The sequence below is a fragment of the Pteropus alecto genome, unplaced genomic scaffold (assembly GCF_000325575.1).
Source record: "Pteropus alecto unplaced genomic scaffold, ASM32557v1 scaffold229, whole genome shotgun sequence".
NCBI classification, from domain to species: Eukaryota; Metazoa; Chordata; class Mammalia; order Chiroptera; family Pteropodidae; genus Pteropus; species Pteropus alecto.
In genome coordinates, this window is record NW_006443145.1 from 64507 (window position 1) to 85901 (window position 21395).

Consider the following 21395-nt stretch of genomic DNA (forward strand, 5'->3'; position numbering starts at 1 on the left):
TAAAACTGGAAAGCTAAGCATTATATTCATAAGTACATGTTTAAATATATGATGGTTTCAACCTCACCTCCTAAAAATTCTCATCGATCTCTGACCTGTGCCCTTCCAACATTGCCTTTCTGAGAATTCAACTTCCTGTGGAGCTTTGCTACTTTGGTAATTAAGTCCTGGGCCTGATCCTTCCTTTTTCTGCCCCATGGCTGCAGAAAGACAGCCCCTTTTTATGCTGCAAAAGAGACCATCTGATGTATAAATTTAGCTTTTAGTCACTAATTAATCTATTTTGGTATTGCATTGCCTTTATCTAATATGATGGTCCCCAACAACAGCTATCTAATCCCAAGTCCTTAAAATCACTACCTTCCCGAATAGCTCAAATGCCTGAGATATTGCAGACACATCTGCATTCTACTCCAATGTCCTATAGGAGTTTACTCTGGGTGTAATTTTTTTTTTTTTTTTTTAGAAAAACACTTGTGAGTATTTAATGAACTTCTCTCCAAGTGGTTTCAAGCTACTAGGACACAGCCCTCCCCCCAACAACATTCTTAATCTTCTCCTCAGCTCTTCTGAAGAATTTGGCCTTCACGATTACAGGCTGCTTTGGGAGCTTTCCCTTCCCCGGAGCTTTCCCTTCCCCAGAACTTTGTAGTATAGCCTGACCACACCACACCAGTGATAGAAGCAGCTCCTGTCTTGTTTTTGGCAGCATTTACCCATGTCTGCTCACTGACCAAGGTCCGCAGTTTATCAAGGTTGATGGCTGGGCAGAAGCTCTAGTTCCTCTTTAAGTGGTAATGTCTCATATCAACTTTCCCAAAGTAACCTGGGCGATATTTGTCAAAGTTGACCCTGTGGTGATGCATGCCACCAGCATTACCTCAGCCTCCCGGGTGCTTCTGGTGCTTGCTGATATGACTGTGGCCGTGGCTCATGTGGCCCCGAAGTTTCCGGTTCTTCTTCAGTCTGGATGGCATGTTCGCCGCCTAGACGAAAGAGCTCCATGGGTGTAAATTTTGACAACTGTACAACCACAGGGTGCCAGGGACTTTTCACACTCTGCCTTTGACCATTGTTGAAGTCTGTATTTCCAGGCAGCCTGCAGATGATCAATCTTTATAGTATTTTATAATCTGCTATCTGTGACCACTTCCTATATAAACTGTCATAGGCCAGGATTCTGGAAAACCAGACTCTGAGTCTCTGAGATTTTCATGCAGGAGGCTTACTGGAAAATGTTCTTGTACCAAACTACCTGTGAGGGAACAAGGGAAGCAAAATTAGGTAGAGGAAGAGTCTGAACTACAGTACAGTTGCATCACCAACCTTAGCTAATCCAGTGGAGGAGTCTTAAAGCTGGGGTGGCCTTTCAGAGGTGCCCTACCTTAAGGCAAAGAAACTGTGCCTCTATGCACAAGCATCAGCCAATCATGAAATATAACTTTGGTTGACGCAGCATACTCTGGCCAAGAGTAAGTTCCCGAGAGGGCACAGTTGTGACCTATGAGTAGCCAACACTCCAGGCAGATGGTGAAATAGTGATTCTTTCCTGAAAGAGCATCTGGGTAGCATTGCATAGTATCCAATGCATCTCCAAAATACAAAGAAACCTACAATTGAATTAACACAAATAATTTTAAATAAAAAATCAATTCATAGAAAAGGAAATTCAAATGGAAAAAATATGAAAAGATGCTCAGGTTTAGGAAAAGTTAGAAAAATTCAAATTAGAACAACATATTATTTTTATTCATCAGATAATGTATATTTTTTAAAGATTGATAATAGTGGTGATGATAACACAGAGAAGTAGGTATTTTACATATTGCTAATGGAAATGTGTCTGAACATAACTGAACAAGTTATACAGTATTTAATAGCATTAAAATGTAAAACAAGATGCCTATTTCCTCCAAATTAATTTATAGATTTAATGGAATCCCAATGAAAACTCAAAAAATGTTGTTTGTGTAAATTGACAAACTAATTATAAAATGCTTATAGAAATGCAAAAGGTCAAAAATCACTAAGTCAATTTTGAGGAAGAAAAAATTTGGAAGCTTTTGTTACCAATATCAATATTTATTATAAAGAGACAAGAATTGAGATAAGATGGCAATAGATAAAAAAAAAATAGAATAAAAAGCCAAGAAACAGATTATCCAGATCACCATATATATGGCCACCCAATTTATAACAAAGGTGCTGGCCACTGAAATGTAATAAAACTGGGTAGACTTTTCAATAAATAATGCTGTGTCAATTAATTAGATTTCCATATTTAAAAAAAAATAAGTCTTGATCTTTAGCTCATACTATATTTAAAAAATGAACTCTAAATGGAAGACAAACTTAAATATTAAAGGCAAACAATAAAGTTTCTGAAATAGCACTGCCCAGTAGAACTTTCTGAGACTGTGAAAATATTCACTCTCTCTCTCTGTGCCATCTAACACAGTAATCACCTGTGATTACTGAGCACTTGAAACTTGGCTAGCATGATAGTGAAACTAAATTTTTAGTTTTATTTAAATTTAAATAGCCACATGTGTCCCCATATTGGACTTTGCAATTATAAAAAATAACATAGAAGAATATCTGTGATGACTATTTGATGAATTAACTTGACTAAACTGAACTACAATTCCAAGGGAGATTCTCTAGCAGATTTGGAGAATGGAAATGAGGCAGCAGTCATTTTGTAGCACACACAGGCCTAACTTGGGTGCTGCAAAAAAGGGATTTTGCAAATGTGATTCAAGTTCACAATCAATTGACTTTACGTTAATCAAAAGGGACATTATCTTTCTGGGCATGGTTTAATCAGTTGGGACTTTAATAATGTATGTAAGACTTTCCCTGAGCTTAGAGACTCCAAACAACACCTAGATCTGCAATTGCTCTCCCATCACTTATTCCTAACTGCTGCCTGTGGACAATAAACTTTTACCCAAGCTATGCTGTTCCAGCCTACTGGTGGTCTTCCCATCTTGCCTGCCTGCTTGTGGACAAGCTTCAGCCCATACCTGTGGAATGTCAGCCTGCTCATGACCTTGCCTTCCTGTTTGCCTGTCCTACAGATTTTGGCATGCTTAGCTAGCCCCCACGAAGTGCACTAACAATAAAGGAAATGGTTGGCCAATTGTACTCCACCGAAATTAGGAACTCCACTTTACCAAAAGACTGTAATAAGACAGTGAAGAAGCAAGACCCAGATTGGGAGAAGATATTAAAGATTTATTTTTTCATGTCCAGAATATATATTTTAAAAATGTCTACAAATCAAGAAGAAACAGACAACACATTTTTTTAATGAACAAATGACAGTATCTAAATAGCCAATGAAAAGGTATTCATCTTCATTAGTTATCAGACAAGTAAAATTAGAATTACATTGAGATATATGTCAAACAGAATGGCTGAAATTAAAACAATGAGAATAGTAAGGTTTAAATGTCTTCCAATGTGTTGATCAAGACATGGAGTGACTGGAACAAACATATGTTACTAAAAAGAGTATAAATTGATATATTTACTTTGAAGATCAGAGCAGAAGTGTGTGTGTGTGTGTGTGTCTGATTTATCAAGTCTTTTCACCTATAATTAGTTCTTTTTCTGTCCTGATAAGAAATTTTGCCTACTCCAAGGTCATAACTATATTCTTCTATGCATCCTCTTAAAGATTTATATTTTAAGCTTTAATATTTAGGTTTATGATTCATACCAATTAATTTTTATATGTGTGCAGTAGGGGGTCAAGAATCATTTTTTTTTCATGGAAATATTTAGTTGCTCCAGACCCACTCACTTTAGTTGCTTATTAAAGAGATGTCAGTTTCCTCTATAGATTGCATTAGCATCTTTAGTTTTTTATATCTTAATCTAGAGGAAAAAAAAACTTACATGAAAAGTTACATAAGATTAACCCATTTTTTTTGTAAAAGAACAAAAATGTTTGAATAGTTTAATATGAAAATCTAGAAAAGTACAGAAGTTACACATCAAATATTTTACATCGGTTACCTTGAACAGGGGTAGAGATCAAAGGGATGGAGGGACAGATTATGAACTATTTATTTTTATGTCTCTTTATTATTTGACTTATTGTTAGATAATATCTCTTTACTCCTGTAACTTACAAAGGTGTTGATAAAATAATAAAGCCAGAAGAAGCATCAGAAGCAGAACAAGGGATGTAATCCTCTTTTGAAATTTCTCTTCTGGGCCCTAATATTTTCTACCTTGCATCAAAGGTATTTGTGTTTTGTCCTGGTTACTGCTCCTAAAGAACTTGTCATGAACTAGTGGGACCACATTATACTCATCTTTGCAAGCCCAGTACAGCCCTTTCCAATGGCATAGGAGGCTGTAATCAGATAAAAGATAATGTGCAAAGCAGGGGTTTCTCCTCAGTTTAGCTCCTTAGGTGACATTTGTGAGTTAATTCTTTTATGGTAAATAATTAGTTTCTTTGCATGAATGTTAGATCATTATTTGGCTCTTTCATTTAAAAATCTCATTATTAATAGGAATACAAACCTTTTAAACTAGATACATAATAAGATGAGTTCAAAAGGCTAGCTTTGAAAACTAACTCAGCAATTAACATCAACTGTTCTTCTTACATTCTCAAAGCCATTCTGAGGATTCATCTGTTTCTCTCCTTTAATTTTTTAAAAATTTTATTATTAATTTTAAGTATACAGTACATTGGTTAGACATTTATATAGTTTATAAAACAATCTCCCTGATTGCTCTTTCTCTCCCCTGGCTCTACATATAGCCATTACATTTTTTATATAACTAATAATCTGAAGGGCATGTTCCTGGTATTCAGAAGCATGCCTCAGTTGTGCTAATGTGCAGCAAAGTGACCTTGAGTGAGAAAACAATTTTTGCCCAATTGTTTTTCAGCCAATTATCTCCAAAGGTACAGAGAAGGTATATTTACTATGCTCTCCTCTCTCACAAGGGAATAACATTGAACAATTAATTTTATTTCCCTAGGAGAGATTATAAGCCTTTGCACAATATATTATGAATGGGCAAGATGTTGTTGATATGATTTCAATATATCTGAATTTTTAGGTAGCCCTGAGGGGAACACCAAATACTGTTTAGTTTTCTATAATATATTCTTAGAAAACATGAAACTCCTAGAACGAGGACTTAAGTATTGACTTGGGAGCCTTTTTTTTTTAATACATATGGACTTTTTACATATGCAGTAAAGAAGTTACACTAATAAGCACTTAACCAAATGGTATCTGGGGCCCCAAAGAAGATATACAAGTTTGTCAATAAATTGGTCTAATGAATTAAAAGTTTTCAGAGCAATAAAATCCAATACCTATAATGCTATGCTTTTGTCTTATAATTTCCATCAACACTTAGGGATTCGAGAAAGCAGGAAAAAGTTGAAAATTCACAGCCTGGTAAAAATTGTTTGGGATTAAGAGAAAATTTGAAAATCTATTTACAGAGCCATAGTCAAGTCCTCCAACAGTTGGCTTAGATCATGGAAGGTCTTAAATGTCTTGCTTTGCAGTCAGTCATGAGTCTGTATAATGGTGTCATATGATCAGATATGTGTTTTAAAAGATGAATCAATAAGAAAAATAACACATAGATAGCTCTACATATACCCCAAAGGAATTTGATTAAATTCAATATCTCATACTGGTAGAGCTTTTAGTGAAAAAAGAATAAAATAATTATAGGAACACTTATAGTGCATTTACATGGTACCAGGTATCATTCTATACATTTCACATATTTTTAAAATTCATAAAATATTTAATCCTCACAACAAACTCCATGGTAAAAATATTATACTGTACTTCTATAGAGCAGATGCTTTACTAAATCCAGAAGAGAGGGTTCAGGGAGGAAGTAGACGAGGTTAGAAATAAAAGCAAAGGTTATATCATTGAAGTTTTTTGAATGTTTTGCTACAGAATTACATATCATCTCATGCAGGTAAGATGAGTCTAAACATGGTGTAAGAAAAATGTTCAGACAAGTATTTAGGAAAAATGAATCTAAGAAAGGAGAAATATCATATGAACATCATTACAGATTCTACAAAGGCATTTGATAAAATCTAATCTCTAATGTTGATAAAATTCTTAAATCAGAATAGATTAATAATGGCACTTATATAACATTAAATATCATGATTTTTATTATATATGTGTTGTATAACTATCATATTGTATTTATGTTATACTATATTGATTTTATATAATTAAGCATTTATAGTAATTATTATGAACCAAGCACTGCTCAAATTATTTTTATATCTTTAACATATTTTAATGAATTTAACCTTGACAAAACCTTGTGAAGTAGTTTTATTATTGCCATTGTATTCAGATGAGGAAATTGCCTAAGTATGTAAGTAACCAGAATTCGAACCAGAATAATTCCTTACATGATCTACATCTCAAATCAAAGACCAACATCATGTTAACAGTGAGAAATTCAAAAATTCCCATTAAAACAAGGACAAGGCAAAGATATCTATTATCGCTAGAAATATTTATGTCCCATAACTACTAATCGGTGGAAATAAATAAGAAAAAGGATTCAGAAGAATAAATAATGGAGACGAAAAGGTTAACATTTTCCTCACAATTTTATAAATGTAATTTTTGAAAGCTTAAGCAAAATCAGTAAGGAGACTATTCATAAAATTAATATTCAAAAAATATTAACTATTATTACACAAATAAAAATCACTCATAAAATCCAAAACATGAATGGTCTTTAGGCAAACAATGCCAGGGACACAGAGTTGAACAAGTTAGATTTATTGTTCATTGCCATGAGAGAGAATGCATGCCATAAAAGATCATCTCAGTAAAAGAGTATTAGAAAGGACTCGTTACAGGATTTGGTCTTGTGTCTGGTGCTTTAGAGGAGAGTTCAAACGGGACTTTGTTCTGGATTGCATACTGTCAGGAAATGGAAGTAATTTTGTGACTGAGTATCTTAATAAATCCTCTCTAGCAGGAGAGAAGATTAGAATGAGGCCAAAGTTCTAACTCGCAAAGAAACAGTAGTCACTCACGTGAGCTGGGAGAAGGGTCATTTTTGTGGTTTGGAAGAGTTCATGTTTTTGCCTTTATTTAGACATGATTTCAGAATGGTCTCACTTTTGTCTTGATCCAATAGGGTTGCAGAGTGACCTTGTCTGATATTGATATTCTACAAATTTTTTTTTTTTTTAATTCAACAGAAAAGAGCCAGGTCACTTCTAAAATGTCAGGAGATGCTTTTCTCTTTCTCAAAAGGAATAAAAGATCTCACATTATATGAGTTAAAAGAGTTGAGAATAAATTTAACAAGGAGGGGGATATAATTGAGAAGGGGCTTACACAGGGTTTCTGACAATGTTGTTTTTCGACTTGATTGGTAGTTAAATGTCTATGTTATAATAATTTAAGTTATATATTTATGGTTTTTGCACTTTTCTCTATGTGTATTTTATTTCAGAATATTTACTTTAACGGTTCCAAGACAGTCATCCAAATTATATGGCAAAGCTTGCCCTGGTCAGCTCAGCAAAATATTTAATTACATGTACCTGTATCTATAACTGTATCTCTATATCTATTTGTCACCTATCTATCATCTATCATCATCCATCTCTGTCTCTATGTCTATATCTCTCTCTGTTATATCTATATTATCTATATCTATCTATATCTATATCTATCTATATCTATACCTAGGTATAGATATAGATAGATATAGGTAATATAGGTATAGATATAGATAGATATAGGTAATATAGGTAACCTAGGTATAGGTAATATAGGTAACCTAGGTATAGATATAGATATATAAGAAAAGATTTATTATAGAAATTGGCTCACATGGTTATGTAGGCTGACAAGGCCCACAATCAGCTGTGTGCAAGCTAGAGAACCAAGAAAGCCCATGGTATAATTCAGTCTGAGTCCAGAAGCTTGAGAAGCAGGAACTCTATGTCTGAGAGAAAGAAAATTAGCCCTTTTTTTTTTGCCTTTTTGTTCCATTGGGTTCTTAATGAATTGGATGACGCTCACCCACATTACTAAGGGTGGATCTCTTTATTCAGTCAACTGAATCAAATGCTAATCTCTTCTAGAAACACCTTTACAGACACATCTTGAAATAGTGTTTTAACAGCTATATGAATATCCTTTATCTCAGTTGACACATAAAATTAACCATTACACAGCCTAGGAAGAGATGACCTAGGAATAAATCTTCAGAAAATCCAATATTTAATTTTTGTATGGAGCAGCATGAATCTACAAAGGAGACAGAGAATAAGTGGTCACAGAAATATGCGAAAACTGGCAGTATTATTTCATGAATCCTGTGGTAGATTGAATGAGTACCCTTAAAGATGCTCATGTCCTAATCCCTGGAACCTGTAAATGTTACCTGAAAAAAATATACAACTTTGCATGTGTGTTTAAATTAAGGATCTTGAGATGAGAGATTAGCTGGATTATCTAACGGATGCTAAATGTAATCACAAGTGTCCTTACAGAGTGGCAAGAGAAATTTTGACTATAGAATAAGAAGGCTGTGTGCCAACAGAAGCAAGATACTGCATGGTTGGCTTTGAAGACAGAGAAAGAGACCATGAACTAAGGAATGCAGGCAGCCTCCAGAAACAAGCAAGCAAGCAAATAAACAAACAAACAAACAAATAAAGACAAGGAAACAGATTATCCCCTAGAGTCAACACCTTGATTTTGGTCCAGTGAAACTGATTTTGGACTGATGACCTTCAGGAGTATAAGAGAATAAATGTGTGGTGTTTGTTTTAAACCGCCAAGTTGGTGGTCATTTGTTACTGTGGCAATAGAAAACTCATACAGAGCCCAATAAGAGTTTCTTAAAGGAACATGGAGCCAACAGTGCTACATGCCACTGAGATGACAAGTCTGAAATATGTTGCGTTTAGAAATGTGGAGAGCCTATTTAGTTGAGTGATAGCACCCAAAGCCAGATGGAAGTGGATGGAGAAAGGAATGAGAAGTGGGGAAACTGCTCCTATATTCTAGAATCACCAATGAAAAGAAATGAGCAATTGAGGTGGCAAGGAGAGTTATTCTACATTCCCAACACTCTACACTATTAGAAAAAAAAGCACATGTCTTTAGCTTAAAAATAATGAAAAATATTTAGTTTTAAATGGCTTAAGTATAAAAGAAATATCACTAAAATAGCACAATGAAGGATAAATGTGATAGGAAAATTTTGAACGTAGGAAGATCAAATAGGAGGTTATAACAGTAGTCCAAGTGAGCAATTATGACTTTAATTGAGGTAATATCATTGATGGTAGAAAGAAAAGATAAATAGGAGAGACATTAAAGATGAGGAATCAATGGTACTTGATCACTAGTAATGTCAGTAGGTGTGAAAAGAAGTGAGGTATCGTATTTTCTTTCTTGAGTGGTTAATTAGGAAGGAGTAAGTGTTATCTCTATAGAAAACACAGGAACCAGACAGTCTGCATTATTCATTCTTATTTCCTTTGTTGATCCTTATTTCCCCATCAAGTTATAAACTTATGAAGGCAGAGATGTTTAATTTGCATTTTTTTTACCAATGTTTGCTCCAAATCATGAACCAGGATGTGCAGACAAACCTCCCTTTTTGACCCAAGCATTTGCTCAACAGAAATTTCTGTATACTCCATCCTGTGCTAGATATTGTAGAGGGAGTAGGATTAAATGAATAATTATATTTGTGGAATCAAGGTACAACAAGTGCTGCTGTGAGAAATCTTGGTACTTCAGAAGCATAAGGTAGTGAGAAAGGAGACAAAACTTAGACTGGTATGTCTGGGAAAGTTACAGAGGCTTGCCCTAGCAAGGAAGGCTAGACAGAAAAATCCATTGTCTTAAATTTGTAACATGTTCCGGCATTCTAACCTTGGAGACAAAGTTTTAAAATTGGTAAAGAAGTCTACAGCCATACTACCCTGAACAAGTGCGATCCCATCTGATCTCAGAAGCTAAGCAGGGTCAGGCCTGGTTAGTACTTATATGGGAGACCATCTAGGAAGACCAGGTGCTATAGGCATAAAAAACTAAAAAATAAGGGATTATAAACTGACGAGATCCTTGCAATCTGTGAGGTCAACCAAGGGTTGCCTCACCTAAAACATAAAAAAATAAATAAATAAAAATAAAATTGGTAAAGAAGGCACCTAAAAATGGTGTAGATGATAGAGGCTTTGTTTATGACCACATCAAAGTTGGGATGGAAACAGGGAGCAAACAGCAGGCAAAGTCACCTGGGATCTAGATGAACAGAAGCACTACAACTAGGGAGAGAAATAATTAATAAATCTGTAATTGTAGAAGATAGGAGGGGACGAAGACACGAGGCTGCGAGGTCCAAGTGGCTGAGTGGGACAGAGGCTGTGTCAGCGGCAGCTGGCAGTTTCAGATGCCTCTTAAAGAGGCCGTGTCCACAACCCAATTTTCGCAGTGACAGACTTGCTCGCTCTGAGCACCAGTTCCAGGTGGGTTGATTGGGGGGCATCAGAGACTTACAGGGAGACACTGAGTTGTCAGAGCAAGGGCCAGAGGCAAGGCTTTCTCCCAGGCAGAAGTTCCAATGGTATCTATCGTTCCTCTGTTGAGTCCTCCCCTTCCCAGTGTGCAGATGCAGAGCCGACATAGCTGAGACATCATCAAACTGGATAACAGAGGTCACTCTGCCCAGAGAATTCCCTGAAACTCTGCCTCCCCCAACTCACGGCCCCAACCAAGCCACATCCAGTTGTATCTTAGGTGACTCTAGTGCTCTTTATTGAGCCAACCCCAAGACCCACATTTATGGCAGCTGGCCTTGGTTTCTGGGATGGCTTCTTGAGGCAACTATAAGCACAGCATGAATGGATCACTTGCTGAATCTAAACAGGTGGCCTTGGAGGGGCACAGACTGGGACTAAACTTGGCCTGCAGCTGAACCCCTTTCAGGACTGTACCACTGGACATCTACTACACAAATCCACACTAATAAGACCAGAAGACTTAAGAGCTTTGCTTAATTCATAGAAACAAACACAGAAAGGCAGCCAAAATGGAAAGACAAAGAAGCAGAAACCATATGAGAGAACAGAACAGAGATCCAGGAATAAATGAGTCAAGTAATCAAAACACTGGTTATAAAGATGTTCAATGAACTTAGGTGATATGTAGATGAATTCAGTGAGAACGTTAACAAAGAGATAAAAAAATATATAAAAATGGAAATGTAAATTATAAAGGGGAACCAGTCAGAAATGAAGAACACATTATCTGAGATGAAGAGTGTATTAGAGAGAATCAACAGAGTGGATAAAGCAGAGGATCGACCCATCGATATAGAGGGTGGGGAAGCCAAGGACTCTCAATCAGAATGGCAAGAAAAAAGAGGTCAAGACTATAATAATAATCTAAGGAGCCTATGGGACACAATTAAATGTAAAAATATCTGTGTTATAAGGGCACTTGAAGGAAAACAAAAAGTCGAAGAGTTAGTAGAAGAAATAATGATGGAAAACTTCCTTAACTTGGTGAAGGAACCAGACATACAACCCTAGGAAGCTCAGAGAGTCCCCCAAAAAAGATGAACCCAAAGAGGCCCACACCAAAATACATCATAATTAAAATGCCAAATTTAAATGAAAAGAGATAATCTTAAAAGCAGCAAGAGAAAAGCACTTAGTTACCTACATGGGAGGACCCATAAAACTAGTAGCTGATTTCTCAAAAGAAACTTTACACAACAGAAGGGCTTAGCACAAAATATTTAAAGTGATGGAAACCCAGAATCTACAACCAAGAATACTTTATCCAGGAAAGCTATCACTTAGAGTTGAAGGACAGATAAAGAGCTCCCAGACAACAATAAGCTAAAGAATTCAACAACACTAAGCCAGTATTACAGGAAATGTTGGAGGGGCTTCTTCAAGTAGAAAAAAATGTGTATCAAAAGCATTAATAAAGAATGGTAATAACTATATTTCTTTTAACATGTACCTCAAATGGAAAATAATTAAGTGCTCAAACCAAATGATAGGGTTACTGAATGGATAAGAAAATAAGAATCCTACATAAGTTGCCTAAAAGAGACTCACTTTAGATTAAAACACACACATTAAAAGGAAGGGGATAGAAAAAGATATTGCCTTGATAGACTTAGAGGGTATTGTACTAAATGAAATTAGATAGAGAAAGACAAATATCACAAGATTTCACATACATGTGAAAAAACAAACAAACAAACAAACAACAACAACAACAAATGGAAACAAGCTCATAGATACAGAGAATATTTTGAGGGAACTAGATGAGAGAAGGGTTGGGGGGAAGGTGAAAAAGGTCAAAGGGATTAAGAAGTACAAATAGATAGTTACAAAATAGACATGGAGATATAAAGTGTAGCATAAGGAAAATAGCTAATAATGTTGTAATAAATATGTAGAAGGGAAGAGGAGTACTAGATTTAGTGGGGTGATCATCTTGTGAGTTATATAATCTCTAATCACTATGGTGTACAACTGAAACTAGTGCATTATTTTATGCCAAATATAATTGAAAAAAAACTCATTGAATTGTGCAATGTATATATAAGCAACTAATTGTCTATTATATTGCAATAAAGCTGGAAAAAAAAGACATAGTAAAATTAATAAGGTCCTTGGGTAAGTCCACCTTGGAAGTCTGATGATGGGAATGAGTTGGCTATAAGTTGATAACATCATTTCAGAACACTGTTCATTCAAAGACAGAGCTTAAGTAGTGGTGTAGAATACAGGGAATGAGAAATTTCAGAGAAATGTGTGACAAGAATTTAACAGGACCTTAACCCAGTTAAATGGTAGGGTTTTTTAAATTATTTATTTGTTTGTTTGTTTGTTTTTTAATCATGTATACTTCGCTTTTAGCAATATGCCCAGCACAGAGTAAAAATCAATAATTTTTGTATTGAATTACTGGATATAAATTACATGTGATGATTTTCTTTTGAAATTCAGAAAGTATCCACCATAATTGATTTTATCTACCCCTAATTCCTCTTAGGCTATTCAAGGGTATAATGCCAACTGTTCAGTCTCAGACCAAAGTGGTAATGATGATGGGAGAGAGAAAAAAACAGAAATGGTTGTTAAAGGCCTCTTCTTAGTGTTCACAGCTACAGAGAATAGAAAGCTATTGACAGCTATTAAAGGACTTCACACTTCATTGGAAAACCATAAAAAAACAATTACCAGGTCTTTGGCACAAATTTTTCAAAAGGAGCTTCAAAACATCTCTCATAGAATTGCTAAGACAGGCATAAAACTAGAAACACATTGTCTGCTTTTTTTTTTTTTATAAAGGGCAAAAAAAAAAAAAAACATTTTTTTTTTTTTTTTTTTTTTTTTTTTTTTTTTTTGCCTTTATACTTGGATTTTGATAGTAAGACTCCAAAAGGCTAGGTAAAGTGAGGGAGAATTGAGGCAAGGGTGTTAATTCTGGAACAGATTTTCCTAGGATTCATCAAAAGATAGAAACTTAAAATTAGTGCCCCCCGCAATAAAAAAGATAGACAGTCAATAAATAGAGCTACTATGATAAGTAATGCTTGATGAAGACGAGAATATTGAACACAAACATGGGACAGGATTAACAGAGCTAAGGACCTCACTATAGACATGAATTTATAGGAAACTCCCATGTTCCATGTTCAGTGAGTAAAACAACCTCCATGCAACAAGTTGAGTATGTTGTTTCCTCGTAGATTAGATCCATAGGATTGGGTAAAATCAGTAGAAACTTGGATCAGGTGCCTGAGATGACTCAATTTTTCCCTCAATCAATAACTATATTGCAAATGCGGACTTATGGTTAACATAAAAATACATGTTTTGGTAAATAAGTTTTGCATAAAAATTCCAATTTAAATATCTTCTTACTATTCCTTGTGCATATATCAGCTGGAATTTAGTTTTTAATCATAGCTAATGAAAGCCCATGTGAATGCACACATGCTGTGTATGCTGGTCTTCCCTACCTGTGGATTAATGAGAAGGTTTATTTCAGGTTAATCAGATAGGGTGAGGGAGATGAACAAGGTTTCTCAGCAGAGAACTCAGCAAAATCCCAGGAAGCTGAAGGGAAAAAAGCAGTGAAATACGGAAAGGTAGTTTCCTAATTTTCCTTCAACTTGTGCAGGCCAAAGCGTTTAACTTCTAGGGCCCTAGGCCATCTTTAATGAAGACAAGAGTTCTTTCTTGGGCACTAGAGATAAAATGTGGCATCTATACCTGGGGGCAAGACAATCAATCTCATTATAAAATAATTCAAAGTATTCATCAAATAGAATCCCCAACAACTCCCAGCCTTTCATGGTCTTTGAATCTCGGAGTAGTTGAATAGTTAAATACCCATTTGGAATAGAAAAAGCTACATCTAATACAGATTTTGGCTTTTCTTCCCCAGGGCTAAAAAAAATGTTCTTCTAAACAAAATACTCATCATGTTTTGGTGTCTGAAGTTGCACAAGTTAGCTTAGCAGCCCAAGTCAGCTATAAGACAAATGAGGGCTAACATGGAAACATAGTCCACCATAAAGTAAGCTACAATTAGACAGCACTATACTAGAAAGTAGTCTATTATGTCTCAAGGCTCCAAATACTTGTTTTATAACTTTGAATCTTGTCAACAAGGCTGCTTGTGCATTTATACTCATTTCATTCTGAGAACAGATGCTTAGAATGAGAATATACCAATGACATACAGGCCACTGAACTTGACACCCAGTAAGTGACCAAAGAAGTAATTCAGTAGAGTATGATGTATAAAATTATTATTATTTTTTTTGCAGAAGCCCAAAATGAGCATCCTGGGTATCAATAATATGTGGTGGTGCTCTCTTTTATCCTATGAAGTACAGCTCAAAAGATGGGTTGGCCTCCATTTTTCCTTTACTTACTGGGTATATACTAATGTATGACTAATGGAGATATGAATATCAGTTGGATGATAAGTAAATTAGCATATGTGGATTTGCAATTGGATTTTAACATGCATACAAATTAAAAGATAGATGATTGGATACAAAAGCTGTGGTACATATATACAATGGAATATTACTCAGCCAAAGAAAAGATAAAATACTGTCATTTGTGACAACATGGATGGACCTCGAAATAATCATGCTAAGCAAAATAAACCAGACAGAAAAAGTTGAAAATCACATGATATCACTTATATGTGGGATATAAACCTAAAAGCAACAAATGAACAGGACAAACAAACAGAGATTCATAGACATGTACGGTAGACTAGTGGTTATCAGAGGATAGGAGAGAGGTGGGAAGGGAGGGGTAGATGGGGTAAAAGGGGTCAAATATGAGGTGACAAAGAAATCTAACTATGGGAGTTGAACACACAGTGAAAATATATATTTGCCTTACTGTTAAAGTGTACAGCTGAAACTTATTGGATTTCGTCAACCAATGACACTATCGAAAATAAACAAACGAAGAAACAAACAAACAAACAAACAAATATCTGAAAGGGGAAATAAAATAAAAATAAATAAAAGCCATTGTCTCTATTGAAATTTTAAAAAAAATTAAATAAAAAATCATCCTCATCTCTAGCCTCAGTCTAAAGAATAGAATGATCTCAGAAAACTTTTAAAGTTTACTCTCCCATTTTTATGTTATTGTATTTTAGCTTCCTCTTGTTTGAAATACACCAAAGCCAGTCTTTTTTACTCTCTTAACAGTCTATAATTGTTTACAATTACTATCATGTTTATCAATTTCTTTGCTCACAATCGTGTTTTGTATCTTACATATTTCTTCTGCATTATTATTGAGGCATTCCTTTTCGTTTTTTCAGCAATGTTCTGTAAATAGTAAACTCTCCTGGTTCTCATAGCTCTAATGCCTTTATCTGACATAAAATTTTAAATGTAAGAAATATTTTCACTCAACACTTTGGAAATACAATTCTTCTGTCATAAATAATCAAAAGTTTGCTGCCTATCTTTCTAGGTAAGCTCTCTTTTCTCCTGGACTGCTTTAAAATTTTACTCTTTGTCTCTGTTATTCTATATATGTATTACAATGTGTCTAGATGTTAATTTTTTAAAAATTCTTCCTGGAACTCAGCATGCAATTCCCCCCCACCACCGGTTTATTGAAATGCAATAGACAATTAGTTGCTCATATTTACATTGTACAATTCAATGAGGTTTTTTTTTCAATTATAGTTGGCATAAAATAATATACTAGTTTCACTTATAAAACATAGTGATTAGAGATCTATATAACTCATAAGATGACCACCCCACTAAATCTAGTACCCCTCTTCTCCCTACATATTTATTACAACATTAACTATTTTCCTTATGCGACACTTTATGTCTTCATGTCTATTTTGTAACTATCCATTTGTACTTCCTAATCTCTTTGACCTTTTTTACCTTCCCCCCAACCCCTCTCCCATCTGGTAACTCTCAAAATATTCTCAGTGTCTATGAATTTGTTTCCATTTTTGTTGTTGTTGTTTATTTGTTTGTTTTCTTTAGATTCCACATGTATGTGAAATCTTGTGATATTTGTCTTTCTCTATGTGACTAACTTCATTCAATACAATACCCTCTAAGCCAATCAAGGCAATATATTTTTCTACCCTCTTCCTTTTAATGTGTGTATTGTAATTTAAAGTGAGTCCCCTTCAGGCAACATATGTAGGAGTATTATTTTCTTATCCATTCAGTAACCCTATCTTTTGGTTTGAGCACTTAATTATTTTCCATTTGAGGTACTTGTTGATACAATGTAGTTATTACCATTCTTTATTCATGTTTTTTTCCCTATTTAAACAAGTCTTTATAAACCTGGGGGATATATACAAATAAAGAATCTCTTTCTTTGAAGCTCAGACAGATAATTTACATTAGAATCTGACATCCCAGTTGAAGAGGTATCTTTTATGCTGGTTGTGTATTTGCATGTCCTCGTTTCCAGAAGGAAGGCAACACGGTATAGCTAAACTTGGAATCATGTCCCACCAATGAGCTATGTAATCCTGCACAAGATATTCATTTTTCGTCCCCAGTTTAACTTGATAAATGAAAATTTAAACTGTAAAATGCAAGGCTTAACTAGATCATTTCTAAGACCGCTTTGGTTATTACATTCTATATTCAACACTGTATCTCCCCAGATTTATAACATCATTGAGATCTACATATTTATTTGTTCATCCATCCGTCCACTGATCCATCTATCCATCCATCCATCCAGGAAATATTTATTGTGACTTACTACATATCAGGTACTATTAAAGAACTTGGGGTGGATTGGTGAATAAGATCAACAAGGTCCCTGATTTTAAAGCTTACATAAACAAATAATTTCAGAAATAGTAGACAATGCATTAATGTCTGTGTGTACACACAGTGGCCACAGACACTTTTACTCCAAGATCTCTTTGTGGTTTACTTGCTGCCATTATAAAGTCCTTGGGAAATTTGCTCTGAACATTTCTTAAGAAACTGAGAATTATCTTCTGCAGCAAATGGTAAAGATATAAGCATCAAAGCAATAGTTGTGCAACATGATTTGCTCAGACAAAATAAGTCCCCAAGCAAAATATCTTTCATTTTAATGTAATGTAGACTGTATCTATTCTCATGGTTCTTTCCCCTTTGCTTTTTGCTTATATTATTCCCTCTATTTTTAAAATGAAACAAGCATTATTTTCTTTCTGTATACTTTTAAAACTAACAAAACATCTATAAAAAGTCAAGAAACATAAACGTCCTATTAATGACTAACTGTAAAGCATAGTATCTCATTCCTACAATCACTACAAATGAAGAAATAAAACATTGTCAGCACACAGAAGCGTTTCAACGCCTGTGTTTTCCTTCCTGATTCCAATTATTCCAACTCTTCTCCTCCTTTAGGCAAACCATTAGACTAAACTCTGTAGTATTCATTTAGGTTATATATTCTGTCTGATTTCTTTGAGTTATTATTCAGAAAATCAAAACATGCATACTTCACTTATCAAGTTTCAAGTTACATATACCTTTATACCTTTATGTCCTCCTAGACAATATTCTCTATATTGACAGGTACCTACTTTTGGCACATTGAAGATATAAGATAATTCCACTGTAACATGGGTTTTATTGTTGATGTGACATCGCCTGTCAGTCAATAATTTCATCTTTAAAAGTAATCAGTCTTTTTTTTCTCTGGCTGCCTTTAGGATTTTCATTGTACTATGTGTAGATATAAATATTTTAAAATAATCTGCTTCTGATTTGTTGGGATTCTTGAATCTGTGGAGTATGACTGCATTCTGAAAAATTTTTCAAACCAGTTTTCCAATTCATCAACACTCTTTAGATCTGTGTAATACTCAATGTTTCCATTGAGTTTTGTTTTGTTTTGTTTTGTTTTTATGGTGACATAGGTTAATGAAATCCAGTCAGTTTCCACTGTACATTTTAACATTGTGTGTTCACCTCCCATAGTTAGATTTCTTTCTGTCACCACATATTTGACCCCTTTTACCCCCTCTAACACCACACTCTCCACGAGCACCTACCCTCTAGTAACCACTAGTCTATTGAGTCTCTGTTTGTTTATTCTGTTCATTTGTTGCTTTTAGGTTTATATCCCACATATAAGTGATATGTTATTTTCAACTTTTTCTGTCTGGCTTATTTTGCTTAGCATGATTATCTCAAGGTCCATCCATGTTGTCACAAATGACAGTATTTTATCTCTTCTTATGACCGAATAATATTCCATTGTATATATGTACCATCGCTTCTTTATGCACTCATCTATCATAAAACACCAGTTGCTTCCATGTCCTGGCCACCGTGAATAACGCTGCTATGAATATGGGTATGCAGATATCTTCTCGGATATCAGTATTCAAGTCTTTGGGGGTAAATACCAAGTAGAGAGATTGCTGGATCATATGGTAGATCAATTCTTATTTTTTTGAGCAACCACCATACTGTTTTCCATAGTGGCTGTACCAATTTGCAGTCCCACCAGCAGTGTATGAGGGTTCCTTTTTCTCCGCATCCTCTCCAACATTTGTTATTACTTTTCCTATCGATCATAGCCATTCTAACAGATATGACATGATAGCTCATTGTGGTTTTGATTTGCATTTCCCTAAGAGCTACCGAGGTTGAGCATCTTTGCAAGCATATGTTAGAAATTTGTATGTCTTCTTGGGAGAAGTGTCTGTTCAGGTCCTCTGCCCATTTTTTTTAATTGGATTTTTGTTGTTGTTGTTGTTATTGACTTGTATGAGTTCTTTGTATATTTTGGATATTAGGCCTTTATTGGAGGCATTGCTTGCAGGTATATTTTCCCATTGGGTGGTTGAATCTTTCCCTCATTGATGGTTCTTTGGCTGTGCAGAAGCTTTCTAGTTTGATGTAGTCTCATTCATTTATTTTTGCTTTTACTTTCCTTGACTTTGAGGTTAAATTCATAAAATCTTTTTTTAATCCAAGGTCCATGAGTTTAATTCGTATATTTTATTCTATGGAATTTATTCTTTTACTCTTATATGCATGTCCTTAATCCATTTTGAGTTAATTTTGGTGTGTGGTGTTAGACAACAGTCTAGTTTCATTCTTTTGCAGGTGGCTTTCCAGTTTTCACAGCATTATTTATTGAACAGACTTTCTCATCTCCACTATATGTATTGGCTCTCTTGTTAAAAAATATTTGCCGTTCTAAACATGTGCTTACGTCTTGAATCTCGATTCTGTTCCATCGATCTGCACGTCTGTCTTTCTGCCAGTACTATGTCACTTTGACTATTGTCATTTTGCAGTATAATTTGAAGTCAGGCAGAGTGATGCCTCCAGCCTCGTTTTATTTTTTTTTGTTTGTTTGTTTTGTTTTGTTTTGTTTTTTTTCCCAGGATGGCTTTGGCAATTCTGGGTCTTTTGTGCTTCCATACATATCTGATGATTTTTTGTTCTATTTCTTTAAAAAAGACCAATAAGATTTTGTTGGGGATTGCATTAAGTCTGTATAATGCTTTAGGTAATAAGGACATTTTAACTATGCTGATTCTTCCAACCAAGAACAGAGTATATTTTTTTCCATTTCTTTGTATCTCCTTCGATTTCTTTTAATAGGGTTGTATAGTTTTCATTATACAGATCCTTTACATGTTTCATTAGATTTATTAATAGGCATTTCATTTTTTTCTTGCAATTGCAAAAGGAATTATTATTTCCACTTTTTTTCTGACACTTCATTATTAGAGAATAGGAATGTTATGGACTTCGAACATTGATTTTGTATCCAGAAACTTTACTGTATTTGCTTATTGTTTCTAGTAGTGTTCTTGTGGAGTCTTTAGGCTTTTCTATATAGAGAATCATGTCATCTGCAAAGAGTGACAGTTTGACTTCTTTGTTTCCTATTTAGATCCCTTTTATATCTTTCTCTTGTCTGATTGAACTTGTTACGACCTCCAATGTTATGTTGGATAAGAGGGGCGATAGTGGACAGCCTTGCCTTGTTTCTGATCTTAGAAGGAAGGTTTTTAGTTTTTCACCATTAAGTATAATGTTGGCTAAGGTTTTGTACTATATGTCTTTTATTATGTTAAGGTACTTTCCTTCATTACTGATTTCATTAAGTGTTTTGATCATAAAGAGATGTTGTATCTTATAGAAGGCATTTTCTGCATCTATTTATACGATCATATGATTTTATTTTTTAATTCGTTTTGTAGTGTACCACATTAATTGATTTGCATATGTTGAACCATCTATGTGCCCCTGGGATGAAGCTCAGTTGATCGTGGTGTATAATCTTTTAGTATGTTGTAGTATTTTGTTTGCTAATATCTTATTTAGGATTTTTGCATCTCTGTTCATGAGAGATATTGGTCAGTAGTTTTCTTTTTTGGATTACCTTTAACAGGTCTTGATATCAGGGTAATTTTGGCCTCATAAAAATGCATTGGGAAGTATTGCTTCCTGTGACTTTTTTGGAACAGTTTGAGAATAGATAATAAATTTTCTTTGAATGTTTGATAGAATTCACTGCTGAAGCCATCTGGTCCTGGACTTTTACTTTTTGGTAGGTTTTTGATGATTGTTTCAATTTCCATACTGCTGATCAGTCTATTTAGATTTTCAAGTTCTTCTTGATTCAGTCTAGGAAGGTTGTATCTTTCCAAGTACTAGTCCATTTCTTCTAGGTTATTAAATTTTGTCTTATATACTTTTTCATAGTATTCTTGTATGAACCTTTTTATTTATGTGGTGTCTGTCAAAATTTCTCCTCTTTGATTCCTGATTTTGTTTATTTGTGTTCTTTCTCTTTTTTC

General features: G+C 34.6%; 2 pseudogenes; one reads left to right on the plus strand and one right to left on the minus strand.

The window, feature by feature from the left end:
* Positions 1-509: 509 nt before the first annotated feature.
* On the minus strand, positions 510-977 carry LOC102895198 (annotated as a pseudogene).
* An 8996-nt stretch (positions 978-9973) lies between these two features.
* Positions 9974-10092, plus strand: LOC112472571 (annotated as a pseudogene).
* The last annotated feature ends 11303 nt before the right edge of the window (positions 10093-21395 follow it).